The sequence below is a fragment of the Hesperophylax consimilis genome, chromosome 6 (assembly GCF_061612785.1).
Source record: "Hesperophylax consimilis isolate HC1 chromosome 6, BYU_Hcon_1.0, whole genome shotgun sequence".
Taxonomy (NCBI): Eukaryota; Metazoa; Arthropoda; class Insecta; order Trichoptera; family Limnephilidae; genus Hesperophylax; species Hesperophylax consimilis.
In genome coordinates this window covers 3,403,365-3,428,526 of record NC_142841.1, presented here as the reverse complement: position 1 = coordinate 3,428,526, position 25,162 = coordinate 3,403,365, and the positions used below count along the sequence as shown (strand labels likewise).

The 25,162-nt window shown below is 34.3% G+C and overlaps 1 protein-coding gene across 1 annotated transcript in view; it reads right to left on the bottom strand.

Annotated features, from left to right (window-relative positions):
- The window catches only part of LOC149422845 (alkylglycerol monooxygenase-like), a 123,936-nt gene that overhangs the window by 5,055 nt on the left and 93,719 nt on the right, over window positions 1–25,162 (bottom strand). The window lies entirely within an intron of this gene.

Genomic DNA, 25,162 nt, shown 5'->3' with positions numbered 1-25,162 from the left:
TACACTTTTTTCAACTCATGCTTTTATTTGTTTGCGCCAGTACATTCCCAATACGAATATGAATAAATAGTTTTGTGCGTATAAAAACTCTTTTTTTTCAAGAAAGGCATAGTAATACAATTTTGTATCAGTTATTAAATATATTAATGTATTTATATGCCTGTCTTTAAAGAACTAAGTTCTTAAAATGAAAAAACAATTTATTCATATTCGTATTGCGTACGTACTACGGGCGAAACCAAATAATTCGTCGTAATGTATTTAAGAGTATTTTCATAAAATTATTAAATTAACTTAATCTAAGTATGTAAAGTTTACCCTTAGAGTGCGTGTGTATGTATATTTGCTTCACCGTTTAAAACGAATTCTAGTGATTTTCTTTCGTAAAACTTTTTACCTGATAAACTATAATATACGTCATATCACACAGTGGCTTTTAAAATAAAATGCTACGACGTCTGTACCTGTATTTTGACGTACTTAATAATGCAATTCCTCAATCAATATTGAAATTTCCTTCAGAACTCTAGATCATTAGAACACTCGTGACATAATGTTGTGCATTCCTTGGCTTACCATGAAATGAATGGTACAGGGTTTTCCAATAAAAGGTGTTGTTTGGAATAGTTCGCTATTTCAGTAGATGTTACTTTTAAAGCTGTCTTTTTTTAACATTTGACAAGTAGAAACTACGCCATTAATAAAAATGGAACGATACACGCTTCAACAACGCATTGAAATTATTAAAATTCACTTGAGCGAATCAAATGCAAATCATCTTGAGTGATGAGGCCCATTTCCACCTCAGTGGCTTCGTCAACAAGCAAAATTGTCGCATTTGGGGCTCGGAAAATCTAAGAGTTATTGTTGAAAAACCTTTTTATCTTCAACGTGTGACTGTTTGGTGCGGTTTATGGTCCGGCGAAGTCATTGGACCTTACTTTTTCGAAAATGAGGCTGGAGCAACAGTTAGGGTGAATGGATTGCGCTATCGAGAGATGATTAATGATTTTTTATGGCCGGAGTTAGATAGTATTGATCTGGACAAAGTTTAATTTCAACGAAACGGAACTACGTGCTACACAAGCAACGAAACCACTGATCTTTTACGATCGAATATAAAAATAACACCTCTTATTGGAAAATCCTGTATAATCCAGGACTGAGAGATCTTGGCACAGCATAACAAGATGTACTAGAGACTACTAAACAAGGTAGTTTAACGTGTTGAACCCCTCGGGTCTTTTTACACTGCCCTATACTCGTATAATGTACAGAGTGTACAGTACACCGACAACAGTAGAGTATTCTTTAGCACTTTACAAAACAAACTGATACGGTCTAATAAAAGTTATTGACTGACTCATTATTATCTCCTTTTGTATTACAGTGAGATATATGATTTAAGCAGTGTTAAAAAGTTTTAACACCACGCTGTATATTTACATTTTACCGTAAAAACTTCCAAATAATTATAATGTTATATTCCGAAAAATCATCGACCGCCATTTTTTACCATAACCCCACACGAGAGGATTCGAGAAAAATAATTTCCCTTAAGGCCTATGTCATCTTTGAGGATGCTGTGTGGAGGTTATTGTAAAGAAAAGGAAGGATAATCTATCCCCCCCACTGCGCCTGCGGCGGCAAGGCGGTGGGTTAATAGGGTCTCCCCAAGCCAGCCTCTCTTGATCTGGCACGCCACGCAGGTGGCATGCTGAACAAACCTTACCCGACAAACACAGGCACTCCTGCTAAGTCACTAAACATAGTGATCTACTTGGGGAGGCCTATGGCAAAGGTGTTGGTTATCCAATCGACCGTCATTGCTGCATGTTTGCGAAAGATTTTTTAATTTTGAAAAACTTTATTATTTTTATTTCTATATATATATATATTTTTATTTTTTTATTATTTTTATCTGAAATGACAGTAAACTTTATAATTTGTTTAAATTATAGTTTCGTGTAAAGTGGCGCTTTTACGGTTTATGAAAAAAAACCAACCGGGAAGTGACGAGTAAAATTTTAACATTTTTGACTGCAAATGTCTATTTGTAATATTAAAATGAAAAAGAACTAACTATCCGCTTTCAAAAAGTATTTAATTTTTTTGGATACCTTCAAAAGTAGCGAATCTATTGTAAAATTAATTTCAACCTAGAATATATCTAATAAATCATTAATCCGACGAAAATATTTAAATACGTAGACGACAAAACATTAAAAGCCCCTAAACTTATTATTAAAAAAATATATACAACATTTTGTGCCCAACGTTTTTGAGTTTCATAAAATGTTAACCCCAACAGTATTCTGCCACAAAATATTCGATATTACGTAATTTTGTTAATCGAATACCGATTAGGTATAACATTCCATAGAAATAATGACATGGAAAAGTGAATTTCGAATATCATATTATATGCTGGAAAATGCATGGAAGTGGTGTATTTCTATTATAGCTCCAAGCTCGCTAATTCTTTTAGTACAGCGTGGAGAAGAATATATCGGAGATAAAATACGTAAAGCGGTAAATTGCAACCTCAACTTGAGGCGTTAAAACGTACTTTCAACAACATTAGAGGTTGGAGCCAATGTAACAGGTTTCAGGTACGAAGTGGTAATAACACGAGAAGAAAATAATCGGCTGGATTTAGTAGAAGTTTTTTTATTTTTTTATTTTTATTGTGTTTATTTCTTGCTAGAGCAATCCCGATGAGTAACAGTACTCATTTTAGGACAGGAGGAACTTACAATTCATATGTAGGAGGTAGTAGGAACAATTTTACAACGGTATTTTGATATCAAATATAAGTTTCACATTCAATACAGCATAAAAATTAAAATAATGACACGTTAAGTAGAACAAACAACAATAGAAAACAAGTACAGAAAGAAAAAAAAACATGGATAAGATACAACAAGAAATGACAACACAGTTACATATTTTCATTTTTAAATGTAGTTAAAAAATATTCTTTTAAAGCATTGCTTTGCAATTTTTTACTATGGTGGATGTGTTTGTACATATCTGGAAGCGAGTTATATAGTGTATAGGCAATATAGTTCAGTGATTTTAATCCATATTTTGTAGTGTGTGTTTGAGGAATGCGGATTTTATTGTTATTTCGAGTATTGTGGTTGTGGATGTCTTGATTGTAAAGTGGCTTGATGTTGGTGTGAGTTGATTTTTGGGTAATTTGTAGGATGGTGCTTGTGATTTCATATTTAGGAAGGATTGTAATTGGAAGGATACCAGAAACTGAATAGATGTCCCTAACATGAGTGTCCCATGGAAGTTCAAACACATTTCTGAGAGCTCGGTTTTGAACCACCTGCAGGTCAGCTATCAATTTCTTTGAGGCAAAACCCCAGATACAGCAGAGATAGGAAAGGTGTGAATGTACCATGGCATAGTATACTGAAGTTAGTAAAGGAATGGGTAGCAATCCTTGAAGCCTATATAGTACACCAGTTATAGGGGTAATTTTCTCTTTTATATGATTTATATGGAGATCCCACGAGAGTTGGGAATCTACGATCAGACCCAAATATTTTGTGTTCATTTTCTTTTCGAGGCAGTTGTCTCCAATTTTAATATCGAGGCTGAAATTTTTCTTGTTACCGAAAAGTATATAATGGGTTTTTTTTACGTTAAGAGTTAGTTTGTTTATTCTCAACCAGTTTGTGAGATGGGAAATATCAGCATTCATCTCCGTTTCAAGCTCCGCTAGGTTCAGTTTTTTGTAAAAAATTACCGTATCGTCAGCATAAAGTTGTATAGTTCCTTTAATACCCCACTTTGTTATGTCATTCACGTAGATTAGGAATAGCAACGGTCCAAGAATTGATCCCTGTGGTACTCCACATGTTATTTTACCTAATTCACTCATTTCTCCTCCAAATTCTACTGCCGAAAAGCGATTTGATAAATAAGATCGGAAAAGCTCCAGAGGTGTACCAACAATACCCAAATGCTTCAGTTTTTCGATCAATACGTTATGATCCACCGTGTCAAACGCCTTCTTTAGATCAATAAATATTGCCGCCGTAAAATCACCGTCATCTATATGTTTCTGCAGATTTGATATAAAATCGAAGGCTGCACATTTAGTGTTAGATCGTCGTCTGAAACCATATTGTTTTGACGTGAGAATTTTGTTGTGTTCGAGATATTTCAATAGTCTTTCTTTAATGACACATTCAAAAATTTTAGAGATAGCTGGAAGTATAGAGATTGGACGATAATTTTGGACATTTTTTTTACATTCATCTTTATATACAGGAATAATTTTTGCAATTTTTAGTTTATCTGGAAATATACCTGTATCTTCCAGAATGCGACTATTACATATTGCTCAGTAAAATTTAACCTTCTGGCCAGTTCTCACAATTCGTATTTTTAAAGATAGTGTAGCTTCCCACATTTGCAGATTCGACCCTACAATAAAACAATTCATTGGCCTGGTATTTTTATAAACATATTGCCTTGTTTGTATCATTTATGATTTAAGAATTAGTGACATTTTACTGCAAGCAGCGGCAGTTTTCAAATAGAGCTGTTCGCTTTCTATTTTATGATGACCCTAGTTAAACCATTATGCCTAAAAATATTTGCCAATACCTTTCCCACCCCTGTCCCATAGTAATAAAAACCCCAAATAAAGTTTCATCTCCCAATAATCCCTTTAAAATATTTGTATTGTTTAAGTCACGTTTGTATCATTAAGAATAGTTTAGTGCATTTTATTTTATGTTAAGAATGTTGTTTGCCAACGAGCGGGTGGAACATCTTTATTTTGGTAAAATGTCCTTCAGAATTTAGCTTAAATACAGATACCTCCCAGAAAAAAAGGCAGTATTGCAGTGTTGCTATAACTGGTAGGTACATGCGTACCTAGGCAGTCAGTCGTGAGATAATTACTAGGTTTATGTAAACCTAGGGAAAACTGAAGAATAGAGGAAACTAGACCTTTATTTCTTTCAGTTTAAGTTTTAGCAGAGGAAAATAAGATCCTCTGCAATTATATTGTGAATTAATAAATTTATATGTCAAGAAGAAGAAGTGTTTTCCTGCATTCCATCTGACGGCGTGTTCTCGTACCACGATAGCAGAAACATATGGTCCTTCGAGCCGGATCGGGAACAGCAGCATCATGGAAGCGGGACAACACTCAAAGACGTCATCTGTCTTCGGCAGCAAGGCGGGAACTAGCAGGAGCTGGATGGAGGCTCAAATAAAAGCTTCAGCAACCAAGGTGCACATCACGAGACAAAAGGCCCGCCTACTTACGGAGATGGCTGAAGCAAAGATGGCCGCGGAAGCAAAGGCTTCTGAAGCAAAGATGGCTGCAGCAATGTCAGTCCTGGAAGCAGAGGAGCAACATGCGGCGCTCATTTTAGAAGCTGCATCAAGGACTTCGCAACGGACTCTCGAGGATAGAGTCAATGACTGGGTGGACCAGTCACATCACAGTTCATCATCAGAACTTGGAGATCACAATGAACAGCCTCTTCGAGTTCAAATGGAGCAGCAACAGGAACTGCTCCATGATGGGCGGTTATCACTACAACCGCCCACAAGAACTGCACAGCAACAGCCCTTGACAGGGCAGACTCTCCCGTCGCAAATGGAGCCTCGGGTAGAGCAGGCTCATCCGCTGCAATTGGAACAGCGGTTGGAGCAGCACAAGGGTGGGCGGTACACATTACTCCCACAAAAAGGATCCTCAGAGCAGCAGCCCTTGGCAGGGCAGACTCTCCCGTCGCAAATGGAGCCTCGGGTAGAGCAGGCTCATCCGCTGCAATTGGAACAGCGGTTGGAACAGCACAAGGGTGGGCGGTACGCGTTACTCCCACCAAAAGGATCCTCAGAGCAGCAGCCCTTGGCAGGGCAGACTCTCCCGTCGCAAATGGAACCTCGGGTAGAGCGGGCTCATCCGCTGCAATTGGAACAGCGGTTGGAGCAGCAGCAGCAGGGCGGGCGGTATGAGGTACTCCCACCCAGAGGAACATCACATCAGCAGCCCTTGGTAGGGCAATCTCTTCAGCTGCAGTTGACGCAGCATCAGCAGCCAAGCAGTAGCTGCTGGGAGCTTCCTACATCAGAGCAGCCATTCAACTTAGCAGAGCAACGCGACGGGCAACAGTGGCCAGAGTCGCAGGGCCGATTCCAGGGACCAACACCTGCTATAATTGAAGACCGTCTCGCGGAATCAATTTGTAAGGCAATGTCTTTATATAATACCAGGCCCAAAGTTAATGATCTTCCCACATTTAACGGCAATCCAATTGAATGGATTGCGTTCAAATCAATATTCCATCATACCGCAGACTTCTTAAAAGTATCTGACAACGAAAATTTATATAGATTACAAAAAACGTTAAAAGGAGAGACGCGTGACGCGGTTTCTTCCCTTCTTATAATTTTTGGCGCAAAATCATCACCTTGTTCGGCGCAATTCGTAAAAAATAAAAACGCGGATCAATTTTTATCTCAGTATCCCCAGGCCGTCAAAGCGATAAAAACAAAACATTACATGGACGACTATTTAGATAGTGTAAATTCATTAGAAAGTGCGAAGAAATTAATACAAGATATTACATACATACATGCTCAAGGCGGGTTTAAGGGTGGAGGTGAATGCGAAATCACCTACTACAATCATTTAGTCATAAGATATACATTTTTTACGGAATTTCTAGTTTTAAGACATTACCTACTACACAATTTTTAGTCATAAGATTTACATTTTTTACGGAATTTCTAGTTTTAAGACATTACCTACTACACAATTTTTAGTCATAAGATTTACATTTTTTACGGAATTTCTAGTTTTAAGACATTACCTACTACACAATTTTTAGTCATAAGATTTACATATTCCACGGAATTTCTAGTTTTAAGAGTAGCATAAATATTTGTATTTCAGATATTTTAATAAATTTAACTGGTAATTTTCGTAGACAAGCTGTAGGTACCTAATGAAGATAACAGTCGCATTATTTGCCTATTTTGTGAAGTACCTTCACGGGAGGAGGTATGTATCTTCCAGAATGCGACTATTACATATTGCTCAGTAAAATTTAACCTTCTGGCCAGTTCTCACAATTCGTATTTTTAAAGATAGTGTAGCTTCCCACATTTGCAGATTCGACCCTACAATAAAACAATTCATTGGCCTGGTATTTTTATAAACATATTGCCTTGTTTGTATCATTTATGATTTAAGAATTAGTGACATTTTACTGCAAGCAGCGGCAGTTTTCAAATAGAGCTGTTCGCTTTCTATTTTATGATGACCCTAGTTAAACCATTATGCCTAAAAATATTTGCCAATACCTTTCCCACCCCTGTCCCATAGTAATAAAAACCCCAAATAAAGTTTCATCTCCCAATAATCCCTTTAAAATATTTGTATTGTTTAAGTCACGTTTGTATCATTAAGAATAGTTTAGTGCATTTTATTTTATGTTAAGAATGTTGTTTGCCAACGAGCGGGTGGAACATCTTTATTTTGGTAAAATGTCCTTCAGAATTTAGCTTAAATACAGATACCTCCCAGAAAAAAAGGCAGTATTGCAGTGTTGCTATAACTGGTAGGTACATGCGTACCTAGGCAGTCAGTCGTGAGATAATTACTAGGTTTATGTAAACCTAGGGAAAACTGAAGAATAGAGGAAACTAGACCTTTATTTCTTTCAGTTTAAGTTTTAGCAGAGGAAAATAAGATCCTCTGCAATTATATTGTGAATTAATAAATTTATATGTCAAGAAGAAGAAGTGTTTTCCTGCATTCCATCTGACGGCGTGTTCTCGTACCACGATAGCAGAAACAATACCCTTTGATAGAGAGAGATTTATTAAGTAAACGAGGTCATCCACCAGTTCACCCTTGCAGTTTTTGAGAAGGAGAGAGGTTACACCATCGGAACCAGCTGCTGCTTTAGACTTAAGGTTAGATATGATCCGTAAGATTTCCTTTTTATTGGTCCTGATCATGTTAAAAGATTGTTTTGCTTGAGGTTCCGTGTAGATTCGTATTTACATCAGTTTTTGAGGTTTTTATGACTGATGCTAAACTTTCCCCAACTGAGAGAAAAAATGTGTTAAATGCAGTTGCAATCCCTTTTGGTCCCATTACTTCTTTGTCATTTATGACTAGAGATTTACAAGCTATTGTTGGGTTTCGCGAGCTATTTGATAGAATGGAATTGATTGTTTTCCATGTTCGTTGTGGCTTATTAATGTTTTCATTAATCAATTTCGTATAATATTTAGATTTAATGTATCTTCTATAGTTGGTGACAGTATTACGAGCTTTATTTTTTTCTATTGTCAAAGGAATACTTTCTTGATTTTGTTTCCAAAGTTTAAATATACTATTTCGTTTTTTAATAAGTGTATCAAGTTCAGCATCAAACCATGGAGTATTGTTCAGTCTTTTGTCGCCTGTATTTGTTTTTACTTTTGTTTTGCTTGAATTTATAGCATTCTGGAGATAGTCAGCGAAATTATTATAATTTTTGTTTACATCATCAGACGAATGATCGAATTTGCAAGTTTTAAGTGAAGTATTTAATTTTTGATAATTTATTTTGTAAGCATTTGTGAGGGTTATTGCGGATCTGTTATTGGGAAGGTTTTTCAAGGAATTTTCATAATCCAATATAAGTATATTGTGGTCACTAAGGGGATCATCAATGTTTGAAATTGTGCCGGAAACATTTGTCCTATTTGTAATGATGTGATCTATCAACGAGCTGGTGTTATTAGTTACCCCTGTGGGAAACATTGTGTTACATAGATAAAAGTTATATGATTTCAAGGTGTGAATATATCTTCGTGTAGTATCAGTGTCTTTTGAGATATCGATATTGAAATCTCCAAAAAGTAATGTGTCTTGTTTGTTATTGTTTAATATTATTTCGAAAGATTCAAAGAAATCTGTTATATTTGAGTTCGGCCTACGGTAAAAAACATACAAATTTAGAGGTTTAATACTTTTTGACGTGACTAATTCCTAGAAAGGTATTTTCGCTGCAGCACTTTTCGATCTTCTTACTGTTGAGTGTATTATGGATGTAGATGGCGACTCCTCCTCCTCGGTCCGTCTCGCGGGAAGCAAAGATTCCAGAATAGTCAGCAATATTGAAAAAAGTTTCCTCTCCTTTACGTAGCCAGGTTTCCGTAATCACGAGAATATGTACTGTTTGTGTAATGTTTTTGAGGGTTTCTTCGATTTCGTCTATTTTGTTTCTGATGCTTCTAGCGTTCATGTACATAATACGCATACAGGAATTTATAGTAGTGTATTCTTGTATACTGAAACATTTTTTTTCCTTTATGTTGCCTTTAACAGTGGCCCACGTAGTCTACCCTTTCTCTGAAGCGCTCATCCATTAGCTTCCAGAGTGGGCACTCTGGATTTGTTGCCCGGTGGTTTCTCGTACCTCCACTGCAATTTGAACATGTTGGTTCTTTCGCCTTGTTGGGACATATGTCATATTTATGACATTCGCCACAGTGAAAACAAGTTAGCTTCTCTGTACAGAAGCGTTGGGTGTGACCAAAACCTAGGCACTGATAGCATTGCATCAGCGGTGATTGGTCTTCGACCACAAGCCGTTGGTATCCGACGTTTATTCGTCCAGCGTTTACCAAGGATTTCCAGTTTGTAGGGGACGCTTCTAGGACAACGTTACACAGAAGTTTGTTTCTATGGTTTTTTTTATATTTGATTCTTAGATTTTGTGTGAAATCTATTTCACACCCTTTATTTTGATTTTGAAGTGACTTGAGTAAGTCTTCGTCGGAGGCACCTTTTATCAGTCCTTTTATTATAATAAGCGGATCGAGTTGCTTTCCGTCCGTCACTGTTATCTGTCCATGGAGTCCTTTGCTCAACTCCGCTTTGAAATCATTTTTGAAATCAGTTGAAATTGAAATCTTATTTTGTCATATAAAACATGGAGGAGATAGCGATACAAGATTTTAAAGATTGATTTTGTTAGTTGATGGGCTGGAACAGTCATTTTTTTTAACACGGAAACTGCAAAGGGATCTAAAACTTGAAAGCTAATCTAAAGCTTTAGGAGATGAAGCGTTAAAGTGCTCAACCTTCTAAAGGAGATGAAGCGCTAAAGTGTTCAACCTTCTAAAGGAAACGAAACGTTAAAATGTTCAATCTTCTAAAATGAGAACCTCAAATTATATTGGAATTATATTTTATAATAAAATATAGTAGTTTTAGTTAGTTAGTTTTTAGCCATTAATTTCGGCACACAAAGAAGGGAGCAACCATTTACACTATAAGCCGAATTCCACATGTAGCTACTTGTTTTTCAACAGGTTTTTGTTCATCTTTATTTTCAAATAATAATGATAATAAATTAATAATATTTTTATAATTTTTCTGTTTTGTTACAAATAGAAATAATGATATGCTCACTGGGATCTCCTGTGCTGAGGATTTCATTTAAATACTATTAAAATTTAGTACCATGATTACTATGAAGTAATTGTGTACACATACTCTAGTGTTTTTTCTGAAATAATAAATAGTCGTATACATAATGGGGTTTTTTCAGTATGTATTTGGTAATGGTATATATTTTTTTATATTTGATCTCACTATGTTTTGTATCCAGCTATTTAATTGAGATTTAAATGTTTTAATATTATTGTGAGTTTTGAACGAAAGAAGGCTTTTGTTGGAGAGTTTAGTACTAACGTACAGGAAGCTTTTTTTCACAAATGCAGTATTTGTAGTTGTTTGTTGGAAATATTTGCCGCCGCATTTGTGTGATAAAATGTATTTAAAATAAAATGTATCGAACTTGGCACTGAAGTAATTTTGGCAGGCTGCCAAGATGGGATGTAAGTAAGTATTGTTAGTTTAAGTAGATAGTTTAATGTTTGTTTCTGTAGATTGATAGCTAACGTCACATAACCTAAGAGGCTGTGAAAAATAATTTAATGGATCGAATAATTTTACTAAATTATTCTAGTATCTTCGCTTCTTTTTAATCAGTGTTGCGTACTAAATGTTTGTTCGAGTTTTGGTATCAACAACAATGATTACAAGAGCACTGTTTTATGTACGGACAGGGGATCTATATCGCCATCCGGTTGGGGAGCGTTTTGAGGTGGGTTAAGGCAGGTAGTAAGCTAGCTGTAGGAAGGGATTATTTCTTAATGCGAATTATGAAGAGACCCGGATTATACGAAAGAGGAAAAACAGAGGCTGGTAGCTCGTACCACGATTCACAAAAAAACGAGTCGAAGAAACAACCCGTTCTCACAAGCCAACATCAACTGTGAACGGGTGTTCTGCTGGTATAAATCGAGTTTTTGCGGACGAGCATTAATGCACAGGGGATCACTGATACTAGATCCTTATAGCAGTCTCCATGGAAATACCTATAGAACAGACGCAGCATGCCTTCATTGCTTCTGTGCATTGTATGTGGCAATCTGTCTGTTAACGACGGATCGTTCTCCTTTGCACAGAATCAAGTATTGTGGGGCTCCAGCCCGGTGGCTCCCAAATTCAATTTTCGGATGTATTTCTGATTTCCATAGGATTAACAGCTAGTCAATACGAGTCACCCAATTTCCCACAAACCAGAAACAATTTCATGAATTAGAAATTGGCTTTATGATGATTTGTATCTAGAACAAAGTCATGAGCCATTCAGATTGTGAATGTCTATGATCATGGGTGTAAAACCCGATGACGGGTGGAGATAAAAATGACGGAATAATAAAAGTAGATATTTCCAGAGTGTGAGATACTTTAAGAATCATCCTAGTGCACCTCATTCCAGAGTGTGAGGTATTATAAGTATTGTCCAAGTGCACATCGTTCCATAATGTGAAATATTATATGTGTCATCCTAGTGTAGGTACCAAACTCATTCCCGAGACGCAATTATTGAAACCGTGCTTTAAATCAGTTTAGCTAAGTTTAGTAACCAGATCTGAAGAGGCGGGTGCCTCTTGATATCTCCTCTCTCCTCAATTCCGTTTTGCAACAAAAAGAGAAGTTTGTCCAATCCCATTGAGGAAACACTGCTATTAAAATCACTAAAAACTATTTTATCAAACTAGATCTTTCGCCCATTCGTTCGTTGATGAGCTTTTTCAAAATAAAAGTCAAAATAGATTCCAATTATTGTCGAAGCCAAGCCCCTACGCAAACTTAGCATTGATCGGTTTTATAGAATCTTTCGGTGTTCATTTAGTAATGACGTCACGTCGCAAGAGACAGGACACCCTATCAGATATCTGGCTTTGAAATAATCATTCATATTCCCGGTTGAATTCTGGCTACTCGAGATTTCATAGATATTTTCGCAGTAAAGGGAATTTAAGAACTTCAAGCTACACGCCTGAGAATCATTTTCGCCGAAGGTCCCGATCCCTATTTCACACCCAGAAGCTTAAATTTAAATTTAATACGAAGACTTATATTGATTCCGATATTTCTGATGATTTTTTTCTTTCATCCAATTTTGGTTTCACCCTTCAATCGTGTTCTTGGTTATCGATTCAGAGCTTAGGCGGCAAAAAGGTAAATTTTACGATTTAAAGTTGTTGAAGGGAATTACTATTTTTTATTATTTTTCAATATGTTTTGTAGGTGGTTGCGATGTTTAAAGGTATATAAGTGTATGTCTATCATAAATTATACATATGTCTATTATGTGAACAAAGAAGCTCTGAAAATATTTTTGCTGTAAAGTTATACTATAACAAACTCCCACCAAGTATCAAACAAATTAAATAAAAAAATACTATATAACTTCCACCAAATCTTGTCTTAACCTTTAAGTATGGACGTCAATTTTTAATAACACTACCCTGGAAGTGTAGTCTCAGGCTCCTGTATTAGCTTTTTTATAATAAAATGATTCAAAACTATATCTAAATCAAATAGGTACAAAAATAGGTGAATATGAGATTTTTATCTTAAATCCTAATATGTTAAGAAGAAGAAAAACGTTAAATGCACTTCTGTAACAAAAAGCCACAATTCTGACAAACTGATTTTATAAGCTAAATATTGACAGTCACAAACGTGACAGTTCCAGGCACAGGCTTGCTGTACTCGATACAAACACGGGTTGTCTTTTTATGCTTCTGTGAGGGAGAAAATTGAACTTAAAATTATGCAATTGCTTTATAATTAATTATTTTTTTATTTATGTTTATTTTTTTGCTTATTATTATTTCACTATTTTTTTTCACCTCCAACTAGTAACTTCTTAACCTTGATTTACGCTGTGAACATTTTAAACTGGAGTGTTAATATCTATGCACATATGTGTTAATATCTATGCATATCAGTCGAAATTTCATTGATGTAATAATTGCTAACACTCTGTAAAAATTTCAACCAAAGAATAAATTAATTTAAAAAAAAAACATCGTCGTAGAAACACCCGATGAACGGGACACCCTGCAAACTTTTCTCAGACAGACCTTTGGCAAAAGTGTTGGTTATCTAATAAATAGCTCCCGGGGCGGCGGTACCTGAACCACCTCCCAAATTAAACTCCTAGGGAGGAAGACTAAGAAATATTATGTGTATTTTTTTACATTTATATCGCACATATTTACAAAAAATGTCAAAATTACATAATAATAAAATAAAATAAGAAAATAATTTTAACGATGATGTTTGTAGATATCTTATTTAAAGTTGTTTTAAAGTTTTTCGTATTTGACATGACTAATACACCTGGTTCCAGTGGTACTGCGGAAAACGTCATTGAAATGTGTAAAATGAATGAGAATTGGGCATGCACCTAGCTAAACAGTATTGAAATTGAATATAGCGTAATTATTTTAAAAAATATTCATTCCCGAGCTACAGTATTTTACTTTACCTTTAAATTATTTCTCAGATAAATAAAATCATTTTATACATCTCAATCAATTTCACTATCCTATCTCATATTGGTACCGACTAAGAGCTACCGAGGCGAATTATTTCAAATATATTCGCTAAATAATTTAGATTACTACAAAACTGGTTTGGTTAAAACAAAATATTCACCAGGTGGTAATCCCAGCAAGCATCTAAAGTGTAACATTAATTGTATTAACAAATTATCAAATTTGGAAAGTCAGCATAAATGCTCTTATCAATTTTATAAAAAAAATATATATTTTGTTTGCCAATTTTTCACTCACAAATTTTAGTACCAGAGTTACATACATATACCTTATTTCTTTTAATTTGATATATTTTTTTTTACTTTTTTACCATGTGAAAAAATGAAACGAAGTCCTTCAAGATGGAATCAAATATTTGTTAACAAAGCATTAGGGATAAAAAGATCAAATGATCGAAAATAAACAACGGCCAAGAAAATCTGACAAAGTGGAAAAGAAAAAAATATATCCTCAGACAAATCCTTGGAAAGGCCAGAAAAAAGATCAAATAAACGTAATTCTGTAGCTTAATACACCTACAGTGAAATCATTATTTTTTAAAACATGTAATGGTACGAAGCCGTGCTACACTGCGTAACACATTGAGACATTTACATAAATTAAAGACTTAGGCATAACTTTTCAATCAAATCTTTCTTTTGTTCACATCACGGAAATCTCTAACAAGGAGTTACAAATTTTAAGACTTATAATAATTAACAAAATGTTAATTGCATAAAAATGTTATATTTTGCCTTTGAGTACGATTTTCCTATCTGGAATCCACATTATAATATTCATGTACAAGCTATTGAAAGAATTCAAAATAAATTCTTACGTTTTCAAAGTTTTAAAATGGGTATTCCAGCAATTTTGTTGAACTACAACACATGTTGTGAATTTTTTTAAAGTGTTAGACAGAAAGATTTCCACTGACTTGGTATTTCTATATAAAATCCTAAATGATCCATTTGATTGCCCGGAAATGCTAGCATTGGCAAGCTTTTAGATTCCACTGCGTAATACTAGAAGTCAGGATTTATTTCGGTGTAGTAATTCTGGGACTAACTACCTTCCTAAATTCCTTTCTGCCCAGAATACTAATGGAGGGAAATAATTATAACGAGTCAGTGGACATTTTCGATTTATCACTAAACAAATACGAAATTTTGTTACTGAAGCAGTTCAGTTATGTATAGTAACTATCTATGATTATTAACCTTGAAAAAGTATTTACTATGTATAAGTATTATCTGTATATAAGTATTAACTATGTATAAGTATTAAATATGTATAAGCACTAACTGTGTATAATGAATACTTACAAATCATATGTAGAAGCCCCTGAAATATACAAAACTAAAAAGTCGTTATGTTGTAACTATGAAATTTGCTGCAGACTACGGGATGTTTGATCAATTTTATTTATTTGTGCTGTGAAAAACGCACAATTTGCAGGCAACAAATATTACTTTCGAACAGAGTAAAATTTTTAAATTAACACCTGCCCCGATGATGGTCACCGTAACTCTATCCGAAACGTTAGACAAAGAATGGGAAACCGCAACACGGCTTAAAACCCCAAAAATAAATCACGAAAGTACCTACTTTTGGCCGTAAAAATCTCAAGTCTCATCAGAGAAAAATCATTTTTTTATTGTGTTTTCTTGAAACACTCTATATTTTTAAAAAGTATTCCCAAATGTTGAACGAAATTTCGCATTTCTCCAACAATTTCATAAAATACTACAATTTTTCAATGCTGTTTGGAGGGTCGTTTTAGGGAAAGGGAGGAGAGACCAAGGTATGAGGGGTGGTAAGAATCTGGGACTCAAGTGTGTCCAGGAGTGGCAGACAAATTAATCTATCCCTGCCACTGTGGTCCAAGGCAATGGGCCGATAGAGTCCGGCTGGAGAGGTCAAAAGATCTCCCTCAACTAGTCTCTCCTGATTCGGCCGGCCACGCAGTACGTGGGCAAGCGCATCCGCCGACAAGACCTAAACAAACCTCACCCACGAACTCGAGCACCCCTGCTAAGTAACCAAACGTAGCGAACCACTTGGGGTGACCTATGGCAGGGGTGTTTGTTATCCAATAAATGGTTCCCGGGGCAGAGGTACGCATGCCCGTCTCCCAAATTGAAAATAAGTATTAATTAAATATTGCATATGTAAAAATAAAACCTAAATTTAATATCTCATCACAATTCGTTGATTTTAATGTTACTAATGAAACTACCAATATTACCTATTTTATAAACAATCAAACTAAATATTACTCAGTTATGTTAGACGTGTGTATGTAAATACAATAATAATTTTAAAAAAAACAACTGAATCAAAATTCTGAAAAAGATCCTTTATTTTTGTACTTTGTTTTCAGTAATTACAATTCTAAATACAGCATTTTCGTGTACGTATTCCTTCACTGTGAAAAATCTACAAAAAGTTATATCAAAGTAATTAAAAAAAAATGTTTTTTTTTTTAAATTGGCAGATTTTATTTTAGAGTTTTGTCACAAGGTATTATGAGTTACTTCTGTGAATTGTTCATAAAATAATACAATTCACCTGCTAGTCGATTTACGATAAAATGTCTGAAAATGGAAAATTCGTTAAGTCCCCTTGTTAAAGATAAATCCCTACGTAGGTACTTCATTTGGAGAGGTGGATTATTAACCAATTAGGGAGGTGGTGTTCGTTTGGATTCCACATTATTGATAAATTGAAAGTGGCACTCACTAGAAGGGTAAGGTATTCTCAAATACCAATACATATGCATAAATAACCAAAAATTCCTTGTCCGTTTCCTTTTTTGTTTCTTCTTGTTTGTTCCACCTAACTTCCCTTTTTCTATTTGTGTACTGTTTTTTATGTTAAAGTTATAATTATAGTATTATTCTAATTTGTACTGTTTTGTATGGGAAACATATAATTTTGATAAAAAATACCTCTGTAAAATTGTACCTATTAACTCCCACCTATGTGTTGTAAGTTTCTCTCGTCCTACAATGAGTTTTGTAACTCATCGGGATTGCTCTAGCCAGAAATAAAATTTTAAAAAAAAATCGATGTTCTTCTTTTTGAACGCTTACTTCGGAACTTTAACCACTGTTTTTAATATCAAGAAGTGTCGGAACCAATGGTCCCTTCCTCAGGATACATTTTTTTCCATTTCAATTATATGTACAGACCAACAAAAATAAGTGGTTTTATCGTTATTTATTTAATGGGTTGTATACAATGTGGAGATAATAATATTTCTCGTAAATATATCGTGTAAAAAGTATTTATCGTGGTATTTTCCGGGAAAAGAATGGCCGAACTGTAACTAGATTCCAGACCTTTTTTTATATTTCAATTGGTATTCGAGAATTATAGAACAATATTTGAATTCTCCTACTTGCATCATAAAACTTACTTGATTCATTAGATAAGTATGAGAAAGCAATCAAAAAGACAAATAGTGACTTGCATACTGCGTCAAAATGGCTGAAACTAAATAAATTAATACCAAACGTTAGTTATTCAAAAAATATAAATATAAGCAGAAAATACATGCAAGACGACAAAAAGGTTTATATTGACGAATAAATTATAAACAATTTGAAGAGGTTAAATATCTAGGTGTCATTATTATAGACTTAAAGCTAGTTTTCAAAAAATAGACTATAGAATTTAAAACAAGGAAAAACATATTATTTATTTGCAGAATCAGAAACAAATTTAATAAAGAAACAAGTAAGATAATTTACAAAACAATTATACCACCACACTGTAATTACTATTCAAGTATTCTTTTCTCTGCAATGAAGAGAAAATTTAAAAAAATGCAAATACAGCAAAATAAAGCAAAGCGAATAATATTGAAACGCAACATATTATGCACACGGATAAGAAACATGTTAAAAAAGCAAAAAAAAATTCAGTGAACAAACTATATATTTAATTTTATACATAAAATTATTACAGGGAGGATTACTAAGTGACAATAAAGAAAAATTGCAATCATGAAATTTATATAATGTTATTTAAATTTAAAACATTATAGAAATAGTTTGGTAAATAATGTTCACTTTATACATACGTCTTTAAAATTATTAGCACACGATGTGAGTTAACTTACAACTTGAAATGAAATTGTTGCTTGTACGATGATGAAAGACCTAGCTTGTACAGAATTGACAAGTTGTCAATGTGGCTACAAATAATCATGCTATTACTAGGAAGGGACGGCCCCAAAGGGTAAAATAACAAACAACTAAATCCTTATCACCAGAGTATGAATTAACATTTTTTCACACAAGGTTTTCAAAAGAAAATGTTTACATTTGTACAGTGAGAAGTTTCTGTAAGTTAGTATTATATAATTTACACATTCGTGCCAAAGTCGTATATTTCCAAGTTCTCCATATGCGATCGTGGTCGCCTGCCAAAACGCGATAGGGTAAATGCAGAAACGCCTTATGTACATATGATTATTACCTACAAATTGTGACTGCGAGATATATCAGTTATACTTTCGTACTTTGTTGCCAAATGGAATGCCAAGAACTGTACATTTTAATCGGAATAATTTCGTAATAAAACCCTAACTAAAAGCCATAAATTAACAACTTTATTTTAATTGGTATTGAGAGAACATACAAGTTTGTCAACAGATTTTATCCATTACATCAGAGGTTCCCAAAGTGGTTTATATGGACCCCCAGGGGTCGATATCGGCTTGCTGGGGGTCTATGTCAGCGAGAAAAAATGTGGGGGTCCACGAGATTCAAACGGGGGTACATACGAGCGGACCCCCGTTTACCTCAAGTCAACATTTAGGAGTTCCGTAAATGACACAATAGACCTAACACAAATATAATAGACTGAGAAATTGCGTATTTGATATTTGCATTTTTTATATTTCATAAAGTTGTTAATTGAGTTATATAAATAGAGTCTACGTTCCTTTTCTCGTCAGAATTAATATATTCAAGCAAAACATTGCACATTGGAAGCCGCGAATTTTCCTAGTTCCCCAACTTGTTTTTGAAAAACGTCCAGGGTAATAATGACGTTCAACATTTAAATGTACTTTACACAGACTTCAAAACTAATTTTGAGGACATTTTAACTATCGAAATGGAAAGTTGAAGAATCGGTAAACATGTGACAAGAAGAAATGAATGGAATAAGCACTGACAAAGAACTTAAAGGGCAGTTCTGTAGGGCTAGCTACAGAAAGAAATTCCCGTTGCTTATCCTGCTTCATTTTCATTTGGTGTAATACCTCACAAGGGCGCCCCTTTCTACACAATGTGAAGACAGAGGAACTATACCGCCATCCGGTAGTTGGGCAGGCAAGGGAAGGGAATCTTTTTACTAAAAAAATAAATTATTATCACATGGGAAATTAATAGTTTTAGGAAAATTCAATATTCGGCACGCAGGGGGTCTATGGAAAAAAAATGGCACAAAAGTTTGGGAATCTTTGCATTAGATGATTCAACATTCTAAAATTCTCTGAAAATACGGAATAAACAGTATAGGAGTCCATAGTTCATTAAAAAAATCAGTTAATAATAAATACTTACGTGGACTCAGTTCGAGAGTTTAGAAAATATTTTTGTAACAACATACTTGTTTTTTTTGCAAAATTACGCTTTTGTTATTTGTAACGTCTTATTAGATAACGTGTTTTATAAATTTTAAACAAATTTACACAGTTTTAAATTAATCAGAGAAATTTTTTTAAAGCTATAATGTAAAAATAATGTAATGTAATGTAATGAAGATACATGAAAATATTTTTGAAATTTATTTTATTCTGCGGCTGAATAAGCATTGTTTACAATAAAATTAGGCTTTCCCGTAAATAAATAAAGTATTATGACTCTAAAAATGAAAAAGGATGACATTTGACATGGAATTTTGCGACGCACTTTTTACAGATAAAATAAAAAATATTTGAGGGTGACGAAAAGACAAGCTACAATAATGAAAATACATTATTTCATTGCCGAAATAAAATAAAATTTGACTGTTGAGTTTTAAATACTTATCTTTAAATTTATTTATTTTTTCGGTAATGAATGAATGCAAATCTTGGAAACGGAAATTAACTTACTTCCCGATATCCGATCAAGCTGAAACTCGGCAGATACACACGTTGTCAATATCAATATATTATATCAATCGTGGCAATCACGTATACTTATACACATTATAAAATACCATAATATAGTCGATGCAAGAGTGGCGAGTTACTAGGAAATCCACGGTAGATGTCTTGACAAACTAAGGGTTAAATGTGAATATTTACCAGTCTTGTTATTTACAGATAACGACATATAGTCTATATTTACCTGTAAATTGGCATGATGCTCTTATTCCGCCGTTTAGCTACGAAGGCTTTACATAATAACAGGGCCATGTTGCCAGATAAAATCTCCCTCTCGTATGGGTACAGCCGCGAGGGTTGGGTAGCTAATAGTGGGTGTTTCGACCCACTCATTTACATTTTCCCGTTTTGCCCCTGCCAGACGATATCAGTAAAACCACCCTCATATTAATGTGTTTATAATCAAAGTACATAATTTAATCCTAATTGGTTTGTATCGCCGACTTTGTTGTGATTTTAAATTAGGTTGATTGTATAATACATGTCGATAATTGGGTTTTCAAATAATCAGAGAGATTCTAGGAAATTTTAGCAGTCAAATATATTGGTATGTTGAACATAATATAAACTCATTTGAATACGCACTGATCCATTTTTAAATATGCGTAAAAGAAATTTTGCCGCGTTCGGCGTTGTCGATGTAGCAGTGTTTTACATATAAAATGTCAACTTCAAACTGACAGATAATGTACGACGTGGAAATCAAAACAGAACGGAAACTAAGATTGCGAAATTTCGACAGTCTTTTACATGGCCAAAGTAACCAAAAGAATAAATATTGTTGGAATAAATCATAAAAGAAAATTGGAATAGAAATGACTTCATAAACTTAAATGACATTCATTTGTTTTTTTTTCATACGAGTATTAGGTAAAAAGTGTGTTAGTTTAGTGATGTAAAATATATAAAAATACAAACGAAAGAATATCTTTGTTTTAAACCACTTTATTACATTTATAGACGTCGACCGGTTTCGGTTGAACTCAACCTTCATCAGGACAGTACAAATAATTTGTACTGTCCTGATGAAGGTTGAGTTCAACCGAAACCGGTCGACGTCTATAAATGTAATAAAGTGGTTTAAAACAAAGATATTCTTTCATTTGTGTAATAATGTCAAGCCACAAAGTGTTTGCTTCCTTCGATAATATATAAAAATAACTTATTTTTACAGAACATCACAAGTGTTTTAATAATCAATCAATCGAAAGGAATCAGAGTACAATTTTAAATATATCGACGCCGGAAAGGCAAACGAGCGTAAGCGAAAATTTAGTCAAAAATTAGTAAAACACACAGTTTGGATCGGACACAAATTCTTATTCAAACTGTATAATTAAGTCAGTTTACATTTCGCAAAAGCGGCGCTATAAAAATCATCCAATAAATAAATAAAATGAAGTGTCGCTTACGCTCTTGTTGGCTTTCCGGCGTCAATATATGTATATTTAAATTTAAAATTGTTGCTCTATTTTAAATTAAAGCTCGCGAAACGACTTTATTCTAAAGCCTACTTTTCGTGACACGATCAATTTACCTAGAAACCTTTTTATTGTGTTGTTTTAAAACTCGCTGAAACCTTCGAACTCACCGTTCGAGTTTTGTCCATTAAAAGTATTTTTCGTTAAAAAATATTTAGTTTTTTTGTTGTGGTTGTTAAGATTGACGAATATTCTCCGGTTAATATTTACTTGAAAACTTCATAATGTTGTCATAAAAAGTTTCAATAATGGGGGACTTATTTTAAATCGTGGAAGCCTGGGTGCCCGATGTTTCGGATCACTTGGCTACTAACTGGTCATCATGCTTTATACACTGTATATGGAAACTCGTAGTACACTCAGGAAAATGGTGAATCTACATAACAGAGAGAATCTAAAAAACTTTAAATATTTAATGATATTAACCCCCTAGAGACGATTATTTTGAAATTTGACCTAAAACATTGAAACTTCACTCGAAAACAAATGCACAAATAAAATTAAAAAAACTCTACCACAAAATGAGATGTTCATTCACCATCAAAAACGACAATCTTTAGTTTGAAGATTAATAAATTCTATATTTAAATGCTTGTATTACAAAATCTATCCATTAAAAAAATCTGGATCTCAAAATATTTATGACAATACAATACTTTTAGTCACTAATATTGTCTGCGAATCAATTTATGGATTCATCAATAATTATGACTTTTCCGATTTAACTATTTGGTAGTTAGAATTGGGAAGGGATTCTGTACTTACTCCTGGTCTTCTGATACACTTCATGATGTTGCGAATCGACATTATGGCCCTGAGGGACACCGCGGGGTAATTACTGCACAAGTTTCCTTTATAGATTCTATACTATACACAGTGAGAGAGCATCAATCATGTTCACGGTACAGGCTTTCTTTAAAGACTGGTTTGTACTATAAATTGTTGTAATGTCACTCACGTAGGTATGTACTCCACATTGTCAGACAAGGATAGGTAATTGGGCGGGGGAATGTAGGAATGTGTGCTAAAGGGAGATGCATATAATTGCGTCAACAATACTTTTAAATTTTATACTTTGAATTTAAGTATTCATTTCAGCTGAGTGCTTTTATATGATGGATATAAAAAGCTAAATGCAGTTGCAAATGCAACTGAATTATTCAAGCCAACTGTCGAGTGGTATAATAAACAATGTGAAGTGGATATCGCCCGTAAATAACAGAGCAACTCCTCCTGTTGTATGCAGCCGTATTCTGAATCGTTGCTCCATGATTTTGTATATTTGATCGTAGATATACAAATTGCTTCAGCAGCTGGAACTGTTCCACTGCTCTCTGCTGTCCATACAAAGTGTGAAGCAAAAGGAAAAATATAAATTGACAGTTTGACTGGGAATAACATACGAGGAAGTTATTTACGACTTTCATATATGCACCGTTTTACATGTATAGTAGTGTACGCTGGGGCATTTCTAAATACATCTACTTGAATTTGGATTTTGTTTTTGTGAATGAATGAGTGCAAACCTTGGAAGTGGAAATTAAACCACTTCCCGAGATCCTATCGAGCTGAAACTCTGTAGATAGACTTGTTGTCGATGATAATGAATTATATTAACTTTTGGTGTCAATAACGTACACACATTTCTATGAATTTCGATGATTTTACAGCAGGTAATACACGAAATAAATATCGGTCCCACCCGATCGAATGTTGGCGAGGTTGACAGAGTTGTCGACTCCAATTCCTGAGTACTAAGGTTCAATCCTCTGTTAAGACAATTTTAAATGGATGTATTATAGTAAAATAAAACGTTGTTTTTTACAGGTTGATTTTCTAACACTTTCTAGACATGTCCATGACTAAACAGAACATTGAAGAAACTGAAGAAAAAGAACAAACAAACAAATAAAAAAATACTAAAAACCTAACCTAACCTGATGTTCTGTTTTATTCTGTAACCGTTTGTACATTATTACACGACTTTCATACAGATTCAATAAATTACCTCTATTCGTATTAAATATACAAGTATAATGGTAAATGGATACATAATGACGTAGGTATGGTAATATAGCAAGTAAGTTTAATTAAATATTATACTCTAAATAGAAATAATTTAATAGAGAAATATCTACATGAAAAACAAACAATATTAAACAGAAAATGGGACCTACGAAATTGTCTTTTCAGATGTAGTATATTATATATAACTTATTGTTGAGGTTTTAATTAAGCTTCGGTATAATGGCTTCCATGGTTGACTGGTTACAATCCTACAAATCTGAAGACAACGGGTTCCAGTCTCCAATCATGAAAAATAATAAAAATTGTTTATATACAGAATGTTTCAGAGTGGTATATACTCTCAGCATCACTCTGGTGAAAGATCACCGTATCGACTCGTGGCCCAAGGGTTGTGATACCAAGTGGCGAGTATATTCTATATATAAACCATTGACCGCTGTTTTTTCGTGCGCTCACGTCATCATGCACCGTGCACTTACGTCACCTAGCGGAGAGGGGGATCAGATAAGAGCCTCGAAATTCACTCTGTGCGACGAAAGAATCAGTCATATTTTTGCAAATGAAAGGGGGACATGAGTTATGCGTGCGTCGTCGTGTAGATCTTGGGGTACTAAAAGTGAGCTGAGCAGTAAAACAAAAAAATATGCACAGTGATGAATGAAAGACGTTTTCACTCATAAAAGTAAAAGTAGTGTAGTGTGTACCGAGTACTACCTACCACAATTTTTTGTTGTTTTTTTATATTAATTTAAATTGATAAAATAACAGTTATGGTCAAACTTTGGGAAGCAATAAATACGCTCATAGCTTATAGTATTTATATGGAAAGGAATTATTGCTTTCCATTCCAACTAACAGGAGAACCTATTCAGGCGGATTGGTTCTTTCTGCGGTCAATGAAACGTGAACGACAACCACTCACTGCCGCAATTGCATTGGACTTGGAAGACTTGCTTGGAGATTTAAGGCAATATACGACTCTAATGACATTCTTTCGACGCTCACATTTTGATCATTTCTAATGAACTTATTACTAAAATCTCAAATGTTTCTAGAGGGATCCCTATGGATGTAAGTTGATTATATGTAAGGTTAATAAAAACAAGACCTTACTATTAAAATATTTTATGCAAAACGATTTGAAAATTTTGTATAACGTTTTTCAACTATAAAATTAGTAGTAAGCAACAGATCTCTCAGATCAGAAATTAATAAAACAAACCCCACGGAAAGATCGACTTTCTATGCCTGCTAGGGCAAAGTCGACCGTAGACCCGTCCGTTATGCTGAGCAGCGCATCGTATATTGTTTTTACACGACTTCATCACTTGGATTTCCACTTTATTTTAGAGATTTGTTAGGGCAAATTTAACCGCAGGTCTGTCGAATACACCAGTATCTTGCATCCCATATTTTCATGCACGGCTTCTTCACTTACGTCATTAAGATTCTGGCTATATATTAGGGTATTGTCTCGTCTTAAGAAGTCTCAGATCACAGTCGAACTAGAGCATTAGGTACTTTCTACAGTGAGCGGACAATT